Source organism: Bicyclus anynana, chromosome 15 (assembly GCF_947172395.1).
Source record: "Bicyclus anynana chromosome 15, ilBicAnyn1.1, whole genome shotgun sequence".
Classification (NCBI taxonomy): Eukaryota; Metazoa; Arthropoda; class Insecta; order Lepidoptera; family Nymphalidae; genus Bicyclus; species Bicyclus anynana.
In genome coordinates, this window is record NC_069097.1 from 7,110,567 (window position 1) to 7,123,876 (window position 13,310).

A 13,310-nucleotide genomic window follows, 5' to 3' on the forward strand; every position below is an offset into this window, starting at 1 on the left:
AGAATGAGAATGGTTAGGCCAATCCACCACGCTGGCCCAATGCGAGTTGGCAGACTTCACACACGCAGAGAATTAAGAAAATTCTCTGGTATGCAGGTTTCCTCATGATGTTTTTTCTTCACCGTTTGAGACACGTGATATTTAATTTCTTAAAATGATGATGATAGATTAAGTTAGTCAATACCTACTCGTCTTCCTCGTTATTTTAATACGATCAGTTTATTAGCCAAGTCCTAAACCCGTATCACCGGTTCCCCTTTGGTTTATTCAAGAGCGATTAAAATCTGCATGAAACCTGGTAGTCGTCAATTAAATGTTTATAAATAAATCCTGACGGAGTGTAAAGATAAAATTGATAAAATCTTGCACCTAGGTGTGTATTTTAAAATATATCCATTCTAAAAAACACATTTTCCATATATGGGTTAAATATTAGTATGGTTCTTAATTTTTAAAGTTTTAGTTACGACAATTTGTGCTTAAGTCCATACTAACATTATAAATGTGCAAGTAAGTCCGTCTGTCTGTCTGTCTGTCTGTTTGTCAGTTAGCAGTTCACGGCTAAACCGTTGGACTAATCAAGATGAGTTTTGATAGTAATAAGTATAAAATAATAAAAAAATAAAAAAAACAGCTTTTTAGAGTTATATTTTTGAAAATAGTCTATAAACAATTTGGAAAACAAGGATTTTAATACAATAAGTTTACCTTAAAATATCTGGATAATTGTATACGCCACTCTCGGAAGTGTCTGGAAAGAAATAAAAACATTTTTAAACATTGCTTCTTCGTCCTTTAAATTTTATTATCACAATATAGTGAAAACGTAACAAAAACTTTTAAAAATTTAGTAACTATAAGATTCGAAAAAACTATTTTTCTCGAGATGATCATGAAATCAAGATTCAAAAAAAAAATAACTACAATAAAACCTACATAATTAAAGCCATATTTAGAATTATTTTCTTCATAGAATTCAAAAGCCACAACAACCCAGAAATACCCAGAAGTATATATAACATTTCGATATTAATAACCATAAAATAAATAAATCCACTAGTAATTAATAAAAGGCAAAGAATAATTAAAACAGAACTGTAAAAACCTTCAATTACGACACAAACTTCTTTGCGAAAGTAAACACTTTATGTTCTAAATGTGTTACAAGCTACGTACAAAATAACAGCGAAAGTTGTAATAAGCTTTTAGACATACAAATCGCAAAAAGCTTTCCATGTCACTTAAGTAGTAGAAACCAAGAGTAAACATATAGCACTTAATGACGTGATGTCGGATGTCATTCAAGATGACCTCCCAGAGTTCATAGCCTTCATCAAAAAGCAGTTACCGCAAACACCGTCCAAGGAAATCATCGTACATTGTACCCAACAAAATTAACTAACGTATTACATATATTATAATAACTTCCATCGAAAGTGAAAATAACGAAAGTAAGAGGTGATCCGACAAGTTGATCGGCCATTTTGACCAAAACAACTAAATGAATTTGTACCTAATCATTTAGGTGATACGATTGATATTTCTGTGTCATTAGGCTCAGGTATGCTGGGCGCGGTAAGGATTTGAATACGATTATCAACTTCACTACTTTATTCGACATATTATGTATACGATGTGACAAGTTATCTAAGCGCATTAATTGCAAACATTATGTGGAAATTACTGTCGGCGGACAGGCTTTGTGTGAAAACAACGCAAATACTTAAGACAACACTGTTAGCATTGAAACAATGATTAAAGATACGCGTAACAGAATAACACGTAACCCCAAACAAATAACAGATTACAACAAGATAAACAAACAGAATAGTTACTTTATGCGTGAATGTTATTTCCTTTTATATATCACTTCTGTACACCCTAGCATATATCTTTATATTTTTTTTTATTATTAGTTTCTTAGTTAGGTTGCCTGGAAGAGATCGCTTTTTAGCGATAAGGCCGCCTATTGTGCATTTTTTTTCTATTATTATTTTTCTTGTATTGTATGTTTCTTTGTAGTGTACAATAAAATATATTTTCATTTAATTTTTTTTAAACAATATTAATACTCCCATAATAATAATTAATTGGACAATTGTATGCACTGAAGCAAACGCACTAGTTATATTTTGAGCGTTTTAATTCCTTAATCACGTTTCTAGAGTTTCACTTGGGACATAAAAGCTCGCCTAGACGATTGGGAATGATATTGACAAACTTGCTTGTCAAATTTGATGTTTTCATTCTCATTTTTTTCATTTCATTGAGTAATATTTGACAAACGCTTAAACCAAAGGCGCAAAATTATCAAATTGTCTAACAAACATGTTTGATTTGACTAAAAGTTTGATCAATTACGGGTCATTTACTTGGTCGGTCTTCTGTCAAAATAAAATTAATAAAGTAACAAAAATGAAAACAATAGCCTGACTTCGTTTATAGAAAACTAAATTAATCTCAAAAGACAAAGAACCAAGAGCAAATAACCAGATAATATCACGTGAGTTTTAGCCGTGTTTCATAATCAATTAATATAAATAACACTCACGATTGTTTAAATTCTAAAACAGATAATATAGGACTAATAAAGATTTATTTTAAAGTTACAAAAACTTAGTTGCTTGTTGAATTTACTATAAGCATTTCATTTATCTTTTTTTTCTGATTGTGTAAGTCTCGTAGGCTCCTTAAGTTCCTAGGCTCACTGGTGACATTTGGAATCGAATTTAGATTTTAAACTTAACTCTTAGTCTATACTTTATCTAATAATTCGTGAACCAACGAAGCAATCAAGTTACAGTAACCAACTACAAATTAATCAATAACCTGTACTATCAGACTTTATGTAAGCAAATATAAAATGTCATAAAATTCGTCTTGTTACATAACCGAAATCTGGCAATACGTAGGTACATCGAAACCGGATGCAGTGACAAGTGCATAGCGGAAGTGAACTCAGCCGTAAAGCAGTTTTTTTATTGGTCCGCATTTTATGCATAATGAACTGTTAAAAGGAAGGAAGTGACGTATTTCGTAATTGATTAGGTTTGAGTAGTTTTAGTAAGACCCTTTATTTGTAGCTAGTGATGTGAATAATAGTGACAACTACAAATGTATGAAAAAAAATTGATTATATCTATTAGAAATTCACCCGCGAAGTTCCCGTGGGCATAAAATAAAGCCTACAGCGCTTGGGGACAACAGTAAAATAATTTTTCAAATCGGTTTAATAGTTTCAGAGCCTATTGAATGCAAACAAATGAACAAACAATCAAATCCTTCCGCTTTATAATATTAGTATAAATTACTTACACATGCCTGTGACTTTTAATTACGATTTTTAATTGATTTTATTTATTTTGATTTTTATTAAGTTGTACGATGAGAATTAAGACTATTAAATAAAATATATTTACTTTAGAATAATCATTAAAATTGTCTATTTTTGGTCGGGAAATTTTCAGTCCGCGGTGAAAACCCACAATTAGCAACTGTCGTGGACAAGAACTAGAAGCTAGAACGTATTTATATTTAAAACAAAATGTTATAAGCTACGTTCTAATTAGTTCTAATTAATGTTCTACTTATTTAATGTCGAAAAACAAGTAAAATATTTTTCTAACCAAAAATAAATGTTTTTATCAGTAAAAGTCTTCGGGAGTACCGTAAACAATAGCTTAAAACATCTGTTAAAGAAGAAATAAACATAAAAAATGTTAACATGCTTAGAGCCTAACCAAAAGTTGTATTTATTACAGGCTTTACCGGGTCAAAGCTCTTCAAGCTTTGCTTTTGAATAATAGCTCGTATTACATAAATAATAAGGTCCACTTATGATAAGTGATATTATAGTTAGACGAGGCGTTGAACTCTATCCTACGCTTGGTGAATCTAAATAAGTATAGTATTATTACATCGTGTCACGTGGTTGGTGTAATGAGAACCATTATACGATAATTGTTCCGTTCTATTTCATTAGGTAAGCGCCATTTTTTGTTGTTATTAATCAAAAGTCAAAAAGTCAAAAGTCAAAATTCATTTATTTCAAATAAGCTTAGTTTGCAAGCTCTTTCGAAACGTCAGGTATCAGTTCAATATTAAACTTAAGATAATGGTGATAATAATTATTCGAAAACTTAAAATTAAAGTTACGAGGGTTCCAAACGCGCCTTGGTCCGAGAAGAGCCCACAACAAACTCAGCCAGGTTTATCCTTTTTTAGTTTATCACCATTTAACAATAGGTATATGAGTAGCCTGTCATGTAATACATTTCATTTCAAGCAATTTTGTCGTTTATAAGAGAGATACTTGACACCTCTTTCCCCACGACCACTGTCAGAGCCGGGAATAGTGGGGATATCGGAGACTAAGGGCTGTTTGTTTTTGGCTGTATCTATAAAAGATTGATGCCCAAGGAATGACCACTCTGGGCATGTGGATTGGTCATTCGCAAGCCTAGACTTCTCGAACCGGTCTGTGATACTTATGAAGTCTAGCTGAATTGAAATTTTTATACCGCCATTTATCGTTGTACCAGCATCCAAATTATGCAACAAAAATGTCTGTCACTTTTTGAGGGGGATAAAGTAAACTCACACATCGAAAATATTTTTTAACTTTTTACACAATTACATTTAAACTCTATAGCATAACTCGCATAACATTTTAAATTAGTTTAGGGAAAGGGTTAGGTAAATATGAGAAATATAAATCATGATTATAAAGATATATCTAATCTACCTTCAGGTATAAATCAAAAAAATGTTTTATTGACGATATCTGAAACGCGGTCTTAAAAACCAGTTATATATCAACTAGCTGATGCCGCGCGGTTTTACTCGCGTGGTTCCCGTTCACCTAGAAATACGGATAATATATAGCCAATAGCCTTCCTCGATAAATGAGCTATTCACTAACACTGAAAGAATTTTTTAACTCAGACCAGTAGTTCCCGAGGTTAGCGCGTTTAATCAAACAAACAAACAAAAAAAACTCTTCAGCTTTATAAATTTAGTATAGATTACAATAACAAACTCATTTCCTATATTCATTTAGAATTTTAATTTTTAAATAATGATGTTTAATTTTCGAGCCAAAACAGGAAAAACATCATCGTAGTTACCGACTTACACTTTCGAAAATAAATTGATCACGTCTTTTACACAGCCATCTACACAGATGGGATTTTCGATAAATATTATTAGATAATAATAATTGATCAATAGATCTTCAATGTTATGTAACACGTAAGCCTAAACTAGCTATAATTGATCAAAAACATTAATTATATTTGCGAATAAATCTTTAATCGGTCTAAAACGACTAACAGTATACAGATAAGGTACCTATACATATATTTGTTTTTTTCTGATTGTGTAAGTGCCTTAGCCTAATTCCTCCTAAACCTCAACGCGTCACCAGGAGCTTTAAGCAAGCGCAGAAGCATAACGCCGGGGCCCAAAGCCTGAAGCAAAAGAAAGGCGGAACGACTCTCTAAGGGCGTTTCCTCTGAGACTCGGAATTCAGTTTATAAGGCTATTCGGGAAGGGTGTATGGCCTTAGTGTATCAGTCCGGGCGAGCCTGAGATCGTGAAAGCCTACGTCCAGGTGACGTAAGATACCGGGGAGCTCGTCTTTGCCGGTGAAGATGCTGTATAGCTTGTGTTTGTGTTGCCTAGGAAACGTTGATTTGTTCGACAATGTATTGATAAGATTGTACTAATAATTTAAGTGTTAAAGTATTTTACTGTATATTTGTATTGTTTTTCATTTCATTACGAGTACATTTAAAGCATAACTGAAATGTGATCTATGTTTATGATGTTTGTGTCTGGATATTTATTACTTAATTATGCGAAAACAATACTGAACCGAATTGAATGTAATTTGACAAACTTTCATATGAATTACACAAGTTGATTATAAAAAATTACTTTATTAGCTTAGTTCCAGTACCCGTGACAATACAGGGATAAAATAAATTTCAAAATCGGTTTGGCAAATCTGGAGATTACCTTCTACAACACCACAAACTTATTAGCAATATAGGTTTTACGGAATACGGAATTTATTACCTTTATCACATCTACATCATATACATCCAGTTTATTTTAACCATTAAAAAATAATTTTTTAAATCATCAAAAAAAAAACATACATACAGTCGAACGTCGAACCGCCTCCATTTTGGAAGTCGGTTCAAAAGAGGATGTTATCATAATCTTGAAAAAAATATCTCGAACGAATTAAAGTGTGCGAACAACCTAAATAACATTGTTTATGTTATGCAATGTTATTTTACCCACAACTATTAAGTTTGAACGAATAACTATAACAATTATATAGTTAAGTTATTGCCAACAGTTGCGTAAGATGCGTTAGAAGACATTCATGTAATGTAATTTGAAATGTTTTATCGATCACGATTTTCCCATGAGCACGCAAAATTTCTATACATAGGTTACTAGCGAATGCCCGCGACTTCGTCCGCGTGGTAATCAACGTAAACATTCAACCCCTTTTTCACCACTTTAGGGGTTGAATTTCAAAAATTCTTGAATCACGTTATATTTTTATTATTTTTTCTAATTTATCAACCAAACTTTAACTCAAAAAATGAAGGACTTGCCATACAAACTTTCAACCCCTATTTCACCCCCTTCTATTTTTATTTAGGGTCATGTTTTGCTCCAAAATCCCATATACCATTATATCAAAATTTATCATGATCGGTTCAGCCGTTTAGCCGTGAAAAGGTAACAGAGAGACAAATGGACAGACAGACAGACTTACTTTTTTTTCTGTCTGTATTATGTGTATTATGTATGTGTATTGTAGTATCTGGCTAATCTAAAAATTTAACTGGACCGATTTACATGGAACTTTCACTGGCAGATAGCTGATGTGATAAAGAGTTACATATGCTATATTTGATTCCCGTATTTCCACGGGAACGGGAACTACGCGGTTGAATATACGGGGGGTCCGCTAGTATAAACTAATATTATATAGAGATAAAGTTTATGCACTAGAAAGCTCTGTTATTTGTGAGTGTCATAAGCTATGTTTTATCCCCCTATTCTCATGGGAGCGGGAACTACAGGGTGAAAACGCGGTGGGTCCGATACTATGTTATAAAATTCTTCATCCGACCTAGCAGGCTTGTCAGAGGTTGTCATGGCTGTGGTTGAGGGTCAAAACCAACACAAGTGTTAGTAAAATGAAGCTCAAAGTATAAACAACAGTTGTCTACACGAACCAGACCTTCAGAACAACAATGACGCCAAACACAAAAGCGGACCGAAATAACGCAACAAAGGGAATTCTCATGTGTAAAGACATTCCTGTTATGCATACGCCTCATTAGTATTGCTTGGCGGAGACTGTCTGACTTGAGAGAACTGTTTCAGATATTCAGAGAAGTTATTTCGTAATAATAAAATCCTTGGAATATTTATAAATGCAAAAGTCGAGCAGTTTCAGTTATTTAAAGAAGTTACTTTGAAGAAATAATAAAATAATGTATTATAAATGTGTAAGCAAATTTGTTTGTTTATTAGTTAGCTTATCCTGATCTTGTTTACATGAAAATTAGCAGAATTTGCATCCTAGAACTTATATTAGATAATGCATACCAGAGAATTTTCTTATTTCTCTGCGTGTGTGAAGTCTACCAATCCGCATTGGGCCAGCGTGGTGGAATATTGGCCTAACCCCTCTCATTCTGAGAGGAGACTCGAGCTCAGCAGTTAAATAACGATTTATTATCATCCCAACACTGTCTATACTGGCATCACGCACTGTTCGAAGATTTTTGTCTTCAGGCACTGAGGAATAACGTACGAAAAGATGTCGCGAAATTTCCCCAAGCCCAGCCGAGTTGGATTCGGCGGTTCACCTCTTTCTCGAAATTGGACCTACCTAACTGGATCATATGTCCTAGGTATATTCGTCTACAATTTCGAGTGCAACGTTCTCAACTATAACTGGGCGGAGCGGAACATGGGCATTACACATTATTTTCGTTTTGTCTATGCATTTTCAGGAGCTCGACTAATTCGCGAGGTTCAGACTTATTTAGCCGCTGAACCAGTCAGCGAGGACGCATGGTGGGAGGCGCTACTCGTCTATTAAAATAGAGTTAAATCTCGGAAGTCAAGTCTCGGATCCGTAGGTCATCACTGGCAACACGCACTGATCGAAGACTTTCGTCGTCAAGCACTGAGGATTTTTCAGACACGTTTAGCAGATATACGCTACTCGACTAAACTGCTAAATTAGTCCGAACAAGCCTTATGAGGTCGTCAAAATGTCACAAAACAGTAAGCAAAGTAAGTAACTAAGTTTTAAATACCTACAATTACCGACATTAGAGAAATAATGTGAAAAAACAGGAAGTATTCTCGTTACACGCGTCACGGGTGTCGGTTTTCTCGACAGCGATGAAAATGAACACGCGGAATGTGAATGAAAACCTTACTTTTTTACCTACGCAGCGGAAAGGGGATACTTTGTAACTAGTTTATTTTTTATTGTTATAGTAGCGGGAAAACAAGCAAGCGAGTCGCCTGAAGTGATTACCGGCGTCCATGTACATAATTTATATGTAGGTATATGACGGCTATTCTTAGCAGAACCTGCCTTCCGAAACGGTAGTTGTCTTTACAAATAGTCAAACTCGACGTTTCAGAAGTGCTTGTATACTAAGCCTACTTGAACTTTGATTTTGATTATGAGAGCCATGACAGCCCAGTCAATATGACCTCTGTCTTCCATTCGGAGGGCATATACGAGTACGGTCCGGAGCATGAACTTCAACTTTGCATTGTGCATCTTAAGAAATTAAATATCACGTGTCTCAAACGGTGAAGGAAAAACATTGTGAGGAAAATAGCATACCTGAGAATTTTCTTAATATTCTACGTGTATTTTATATTCTTTTTTTCATTTTCTACAAGTTCCTGGACTACAATCTCACCTGATGCTAAGTGATGAAGCAGTCTAAGATGGAAGCGGGCTAACTTGTTTAGCAGAGGATGAAAATCCACACCTCTTTTCGGTTTCTACACGACATCATACCAGAATGCTAAATCAATTGGCGGTACGTCTTTGTCGGTAGGGTGGTTACTAGCCACGGCCAAAGCCTCCCACCAGCCAGACCTGGACCACGAAAATCTCAATCGGCCCAGCCGGGGATCGAACCCAGGACCTCCGTCTTGTAAATCCACCGCGCACACCACTGCGCCTCGGAGGCCGCCAAATGATGATGATGTATCTTTTTTACTAACAAACAAAATTATATAACGTGACCTATTCTAAAGCGTCAAATGACAAACAGATGTTTAACGCCATCCTGTACTCGTAATCCATAGAGGTGCAATCACGTAGTCAGTAAATTGAGTGATATCGATTTCCACAGTTGTTGAATACCAAAAATAAAAGCCATGATACAAAAGCGCTTTCAATCTCCATTTAATCCACGCATCATGTATATGCGTACGTTTTCACATGCTTTCTATTCCGTTGATACCACACAAGGCACGCACGAGCGACTGATGACAACGATTTGTTTACGCACGCCTCCGTAGTAGTGTGAATCTTGAATGGCAAACAGATGTTCTGTCTTAGCCCTCTTTCGCACGAGAGTTTTTTTAACGGACGTTTTATATATATAAATGTTTATTTTAAGGAGCTGAGTCCATTTTGGACTATGCCGCTGCGTAAGGCCGCCTTTGTAACAATGCTAATCTTATAATTTAATTAATTTGCTTAAAACTTTTTCTATAAAGCTATACCAGCGCCCTGGCCTTCTCTGACTTAGTGCCAGTGCACTATTACAGCCGCCCACCTCTCTTAGTGCAAGAAATCTTAGCAGTACTTCCCGTCGCACTGCCTCGTTTCTGACACACTCCAACAACACGTGGTAGATGTCTTCTGACCTGTCACAGTTTGGGCAATTTGGTGACGTAACTTTTCCCATCAGGAAACCAAACGTGTTAGTTAAAAAAGCGTTTAAATATAGTATAAAGTTAAATGAAGGTCTATTTCCAACGCCCAAACTTGAAAATGCAACACTGCTGGAAAAAAAGAGTCGTGTCTCAAAACGCTGTCGTGTGAACATACTTGAGAATGCATTTGTTGTATTTGAACGCTTTTTTGACTTCCGTTAAAAAAGCTCTCGTGCGAATGAGGGCTTAGTGTAACTGATAGACAAAGGTTAGGTTTATGACGTCCGCGTGGCGCAGTGGGTAGTAGACCCATCTTATTGCATCCACAGCCGTGGATTCGATTCCCACAACTGGAAAATATTTGTGAGCCTTTTTGGCAAAGACCATCAGGCGTCCTAGTTAAATGCAGCGATGACTCGCGTAGAAAATAGCAGGCTGATTATGTCATGAAGTTCTACTAGCAGGTACAATGCACTCTGAACTTTGGCTTAACCTCTTAATTACACTCATTATTTTAATATCATAATCATATTATCGTCATCAGACAATCTAATCTATACTTATATTATAAAGAGGTAAAATTTATGCTATAATAATTTCTGAATCCACTGAAACGCCACGTTATTTGTGAGTGTCATCGCGAACGGGAAATATGGTGAAACTGATGGACAGTATCCGATGGATGGATGGCATCGGCGAGTCAGATATAAAAAGGAAGGAAAGAAAACCACGCTGGGCAGGATCGCCCGGGGCCGATGCCATTTCCAAAAACCAATCGAAAATAGTGTCTCCAGACAGATAATGATTTTAAAATTCAACGACTTGCGGTACGGACGGCTTCAGTGTGCTCGTGGCGTTCGAGCCGTCCACATCTCTTGTTGTGTAATACTTTATGGGCTACTTGGGATAGGCGGGGAGAGTGACTTGAGTTTAAAAGGGGAGTGTTTGTTAACAGTCAAAGAATCCTTTAACCCTACACACAACGTTCACAAGTGCGTGACTTCACTCAAGGTCATTCTCTGCCATTCTAGGGTCTTATTTTGGTTACAGTTTGATTTGTTAATTAAGTTGTCCTGGCAAATATTGTGAATCATAACCTTTGTTCACATTAGTTTTCTTATTTTTGTAATCATTTCTGAGTCTGCTAAAATAATTGTATCCAAAAATTACATCAGGCTAAAACAAGCCACAAACACCAAACAATAAAGTTTTCCAACATGAAACTACAATATTATTGTCAAACAACGACATATAAGTGAAAAAGTAAACATGGCACCGTTAATGGTAGGTGAAAGTCAAGACGGCTTCCTTTTTCTCACGACAAATGAGATGTTCAGATGATTGAAGACACACACGTAGGGGCTGCATGTGTTCGGAAAAAGATGGAAGTGTCCGGGGAAAATGGTAGGAAAATGGTAGGAAAAAATTTAATACTCGATATGTTATTATTTGATGGTGTATTATTTATGACGTAAATAACAATAGGTAACTACAATAATCATCATCATCATCATTATCAACCCATATTCGGCTCACTGCTGAGCTCGAGTCTCGTCTCCGAATGAGAGGGGTTAGGCCAATAGTCCTCCACGCTGGCCCAATGCGGATTGACAGACTTCACATACGCAGAGAATTAAGAAAATTCTCTGGTATGCAGGTTTCCTCACGATGTTTTTCCTTCACCATTTGAGACACGTGATATTTAATTTCTTAAAATGCACGCAACGGAAAGTTGGACGTGCATGCCCCGGACGGGATTCGAACCCACACCCTCCGGAATTGGAGACAGAGGTCATATTTACTGGGCTATCACGGCTCAATAGGTATATTATGATAATATCATTAACCTCACTCTGAAAGCAAAAACGAAAAAATCCGATCGAAGTTGGAAAACCAAGGTTTTAATATTGTAACCCAGAACCGGAAAGCGTAGTGTTGGTCAACAGTGCAATAGGTGGACTGATGACATCTATCACGCGAGTCGCTCAGTGAGAGTGAGTGAGTGAGTAAGGTTTTCAACCGCACATACAGCAAATAGCCACAAATAAAAACCTCAGTAGTTCCATTGCAAAAGGGCCATACACAAATTCGAAAGGTTTAGATTAGTTAGTTAGTTGGACTTTTGTCATACTTGTAACACAATTTTTTCGCCTAGTAAAAGGGGAATATGGGTTGTCTTTTTTTTTAAATAAATTTTAACTGCAGACAGACACAAATCTTCAAATGTTGTCTCATGGTGACCCTACTGTAACACGGAAAGACGTTGCGTTACGTTAAGTAACTACCTACTTGTTGGAGAATACACGCTAATTATATTTTTTCATTACAATTGTGAAGGTCTCCAATTGTAACACGTTTTTGTAGTTAAGAGGCGTTTTTCCGCAAGACGAACGTGACGACACAAACATCTTCAAAATTCCATGATTGATGTGCTTTGAAGCGTGAACGACATTTTGCTGGTATCACGAACCTTCCTCTTGACGAATATAAAGTGTAGAATGTTTTCACCCATGGTATAAGATAACAATGTTTGTGTATTATAATATCAGTTTAATTTATGCTGGATATATGAATAATCTCATTGTTAGCTTAGTGAGTTAAGTAACACTTAAAAGCTTAAGACTAGGAGGTCTGCGATTCAATCCAGGACTCTGATATTTTTTACAGCATTCATCTCTCGTTTTAACGGGGAAGATGAGAAAAATTTCGACATTTGAATGGTGTGGTGTTTAAAGCGCATATTATAAGTTTTGTTTAAAATGCTAACATGGTGCTAAACACCCTTACAATAAATGAAGGACAAGTTACTTAGAAACTATTATATAGATAAATCGCCTTCTAATAATATACCGCAGTAAGTGATATCCTACAACCAACGCATCTATACTTATATACTAATGTTAGAGGTAAAGTTTGTGGCAAAAACAACACCCTGGGACCCAAGGTACTTTAATGACGACCCCGCACTAGAAAGCGCGGTGTTGGTCGACCCCCATCAGAGGGACTGATGGCATCAAGCGAGTCGCAGGGATTCGCTGGATGCAAGCGGCTCAGTATCGTGATGTTTAAAAGTCACTACAAAAGGACTATGTCCTGACATCCATAGACCATAGTCCATAGGGAATATTGGTCATATTTAAAAGATATGGCATATTCTTGCTAAAACAAAAAAGACCGATAATTCTAATAACTAACAAATTGTCATCAGTGTTTGAATAAAACTCGTTTCACACGAATTACAAAATCTATAATGGAATCATCATTAACTTCTACGTTATGGCGACTCTGACATTGCACAAAATTTCCATTTTTTAATTGAATACGAAATTAATTTGCGACCTAGATCCTTTAAATTTCCT

At 35.8% G+C, this 13,310-nt stretch overlaps 1 protein-coding gene across 1 annotated transcript in view; it reads right to left on the bottom strand.

The window, feature by feature from the left end:
• Nucleotides 1-13,310, bottom strand: part of LOC112053988 (uncharacterized) — a 171,362-nt gene that overhangs the window by 116,265 nt on the left and 41,787 nt on the right. The window contains exon 2 of the mRNA XM_052885691.1: nucleotides 709-751. The gene's annotated coding sequence lies outside the window, so the exon portion shown is untranslated. The remainder of the gene's footprint in view (nucleotides 1-708; nucleotides 752-13,310) is intronic.